General features: G+C 41.8%; 1 non-coding gene across 1 annotated transcript; it reads left to right on the top strand.

Moving 5' to 3' along the window:
- Window positions 1-779: 779 nt before the first annotated feature.
- trnas-uga (transfer RNA serine (anticodon UGA)) lies at window positions 780-861 on the top strand. The gene has a single exon. It is a non-coding gene; the product is annotated as a tRNA-Ser (tRNA).
- The last annotated feature ends 3412 nt before the right edge of the window (window positions 862-4273 follow it).

The raw sequence follows: 4273 nt of genomic DNA, 5'->3' as shown, positions 1-4273 counted from the left end.
ACTTTTTCAGTCGTGTCCAGAATGAGCTGCCAGAGAAATTGTTGTAGACTGGTACAACTGTAACATTTAATGGCATCTGGATGGATATAGAGTAACGAGGTTTTGAGGGATGTGGGCCAAATGTTGGCAAATGGGACCTATTAATTTAGGATAACTGTCCACCATGGTCAAGTTGGAAAGAAGGACCACTTTCCGTGTTGTATTGTTCAAGGACTTGATGACTCTAGAACAACCGCAAAAACTTTGCAAATAATTCTGTCAAGACGATTTCAAGTTCCAAATCTTTGGTTAATCTTCCCCTTTTGCGCTCACAAATTCATTACCTGATGTCAGAACTTACGGATTAGTTGCTGGATCCATTCATGTAAATTGGTTCTGCATTCTTTCTAATTCCGATATTGTTTTTACGAATGTAGCTCGTGTTTATGGACTTAGCATCAATATTTCTAATACCATATTTCGATGAATATTAAAACACAACAGCATATCTAATTTGGCACCAGATGATGAGCAATTGAGTCAAAATCGATCGGACGCAGTGAGACAATGATTCTCTCTTCGTGTGGTGTACATCCGTGACTCTATAATTCTATGAAGAATCATTCCCATATCTTCAGCTGTGTCAGAATCTAGTTTGCGGTGAAAGCCTGTCAATCTGCGAAGGTACCGTTCGTCTGGGCATCTGCAAAGGATTTGGCGAAATCTTTGGGTCTTGACAATTTGTTCTTCCAACAAATGAATTCAGTTATTTTACTATGAAAATTAACAGGCTTGCCGCAGCTGTGATGGCCGAGAGGTTAAGGCGTTGGACTTGAAATCCAATGGGGTCTCCCTGCGCAGGTTCGAATCCTGTTCACAGCGTAGAATCTTTTATAATTCATTTGCAGAATTTGAATTTCGTGGAGCTTGAGCTTTGCATTCAATCGAAAGTAAATTTTCAACTGTGAAGAATCCGAAGTAATTTCAAGACTGACCCAGTCATCTAATTGAATAAATTATGTGTCGAGACACAAAAAGCCACCAACTTCCAACACGAATCAGTGTCAACACATTTGTCGAACTATCATGAAATTTGGATGTTCGGGGGGTGGAATTCAGCAAAACAAGAAGCAATGCAATACATTTACCTGCAGGTGATGACATCTTTTTCAGGATCAGTTCAAAGTCAAGCTGAGAAAGTTCAATCTAATTTACAGCTGACTCTGAAGGCCAATAATCTATTATATCTGCAGTCAATGAATTAGAAAAAAGCAATTCCATGTGTGGAAAGGAACTCGACTGATTCAGGTTCCTGGCTTGCGATGTGAAAAGGCAAGGCGATATCAGCGGAGTAGAATTTTCTGGAAATATTAGAAATGGAATGTTAACGGTCTTCTGCTGTCCACATTTGTAAGAAACTGTGCATTAAGAACTGAAATTGAAAATTAACGATGAAAATCAGACTTAGCCCTCTGTTTGTGGTGTAGCATTGTTCAGAACAATTGGTTGTTGTTGAGGCTAAAATTGACCAAAATAATCGATGGGGAACTTATCCACGGCCTTCGTTGGAGCAGTTGGTGTGGAGAGGTCAGCTTGAAGAACCAAATGCCAATTATTCATCATGGCTGTCTGAATTGCTTAGTTAAACATACTCCCAGTTTAATGAAAAAAAGTTTTGCTATCAGAGCTAAATGTTTTCGTGTCAGCATGTTCAGATATGAGAAGACACTCCATGGAGTAGATGTGACTTAAATATTGACTCTAACGTCAGAGATGTTGACACATTTCTGCACCAGAACAGCACTACCATTGGGATCAAATCAAACTGAAGAAAGGACTAGTCACTTCGACATTTCCTGTCTGCAGACTCTGCCAATAGACCGTTCAGGCCCGATGTAGGAATAGGGCGTGGTGACATCTGTTCGCAAGTGGATCACTTCATTCTTGCTCACGATCCGTAAACCGTAATTCATTTTGAACTTCTTAGCCATCAGCATGGTAAGTGGTACATAATGCACAGGTTTGCTTCTCGAAAGAAAGAGCGAAATCTTATTCAATGCAGACGCAAATTCAAGTTGTCCCTGGTCGACCAGAAGACAGATGTCGCGAAACAAAGTGAATACAGAAAACAATCAATGTTTTCTGGGAGTCAAAAAGATGTACTGGAAGAACGGAAACATATATTTGGAACTAAAGTCACATACCACTTCCACAGACTAACGGTGTTCTTGAACCGTTATCTTAATTTGACCTTCATGTCCACCATTGCTGCAAAAATTATGTTAACAACTCAGAACTTTGTGTTCTTTGATATTCTCTCCTTCATGTTTCTCTTGATTTTAAAACTCAAACCGAGCAATAGTAATGCGCCCTACTTCATTTGCAAAGATCAGAAGAAGATCAATTTATAAGAGAACAGAAATAAAGCTACGTCTGTCTTTCGAGAGAAAACACAGTTACCATTTCGACTCCAAAAAGTCTTCTTCAGAAGTCTGCGCAATGAACTCGAAATAGTAGACCGAAAATGAAAAAAGATGCCAAAATGCCGCGAATACACCACCCGCAAGTGCCTCAAGTCCTACTCGAATATGCCGGATTACTACTATCAACATCAGTGGAGAACGGAACAAAGCTCATTCTGCAGTTGTCAACCTGTTATGACGTAGTTTGTAAAGTCAGAAATCTGATTCGGTAAAGAGCGGGATGAGAGCGGGATATAGGAAGTCTGAAAAAAGCAAGTGCGTGCTTTGCTTTGAAGAAGGTTGGCAGTGATGAAAATGGAAATTAACTACAGTAAGGGGGGCTGAATTAATACTCAGAATCGTTGCAACACACAGGGACGCAATTCTTTTTGCTAGGTTTCTGTTCTGCCATTTTATAATCACGACTGCTGTCGGGTTTGGTTTCCATTCCAGGCTTAGGTGACAGCCTGATGGAAGTTTGCACATTCGCCCAATTTCTGTGTGGTTGCTCTGGTTTGCTGCCACATTCTAAACATTTGCAGGTTATTTGGAATCGCCATTGAACGCACACGGTTACAGAGACAGTGATGTCTCTGTAATAGGAGTGTCTGGATAGGACGTACTTCAGAGGATTTTTGTGAACTTAAATAGACAGAGTGGGGTTAGTCTGCTGTTTCCTGGGTGAGCTACATGGACAGAGAGTGGTCAGGGTCTTCTTCCCTGAGGGAGATACGTTGACAGAGTTGGGTTAGTTGCTCTTACCTGTTTCAGTCACGCAGATACAGTAGGGTCAGTCTGCCTTTCCCTGGGCGAATTTCTTTCACAGAGTGGTGACAGTCTGCTCTTCCCTGCCTGAGTGAAATAGAAAGAGCGGGGTCAGTATTCTCTTCCCTCGATAATTTATGTTGACAGTCTGGCTTCCGTCTGCTCTTCCCTGGCGAGTTACATTGGTAGAGTGGGGTTAGTGTTCATTCATTGGGTGAGTGCCATAGACGGAATGGGATCAGTCTGCTCTTCCCTGAGGGAATTACATTTATAGAGTGGGGTCAGACTGCTCTTCAGAGAATGACTTATATTGACAGTGTGGAATCAGTCTGCTGAGTTACACTGAGATTGTGGGGTCAGTCTGTCCTTCCCTGGGTGAGTAACACTGACTGAGTGGCGTCAGTTTGCTCTTCCCTCAGTGAGTTACATTGACAGAGTGGCGTCAGGAGTGGCGTCTTTGAGGAGTTGACAAAAGTAACTCGTCCCCTACATCTTTGAGACAATTAGGGATGGGCAGTGAATCTTATCTCATTGAAAGACAACTGTGTCCCAGAAATGCATTTCTAATAATTGCATGTACTAATTCGACACTGCAAGCGGACGGGAATAACTTGAGGAGAGGTGCAGGGTAGAATAATTAAAGTCAAATGCACTGATGCCGAGGAGACATGACACAAGATGTGAATGTGGAGCTAATGGTGCAAGGCTCAGTGTCAGTGCTATTGGTTCAGCATTTATTTCTCACTGTTCGCAATGACTCACACACCACTGCTGTCAATTCACAACAATGAGCCTGTTCAGCTTGGTTTGAACATCCCTGCGTGTGTATTAACGTGGTTAATGGGACGTGAGAGGAGATGAGCACATCCTCTTTATTCTGTCAGTTTAAACAGAAGAAAATATCGGTTGGATGCCAATGCAAACGGATACTGTCTTTTTCTGTGCCTTTTCAGTAGAGCATGCTCAGCATTGAAATGTCTGCTTTTGCACAAGCAAAGTTTGATTGCCATTCATACTGAGCAACGCGAAAACAGAAAACGCGTTTTCGAATTCCTGTGATCAAGTGG

The sequence above is a fragment of the Chiloscyllium plagiosum genome, unplaced genomic scaffold, assembly GCF_037043375.1.
Source record: "Chiloscyllium plagiosum isolate Xiang-an unplaced genomic scaffold, Cpla_swu_hap1 HiC_scaffold_38, whole genome shotgun sequence".
NCBI lineage: Eukaryota > Metazoa > Chordata > Chondrichthyes > Orectolobiformes > Hemiscylliidae > Chiloscyllium > Chiloscyllium plagiosum.
This window is presented reverse-complemented; position numbering and strand designations above follow the sequence as displayed.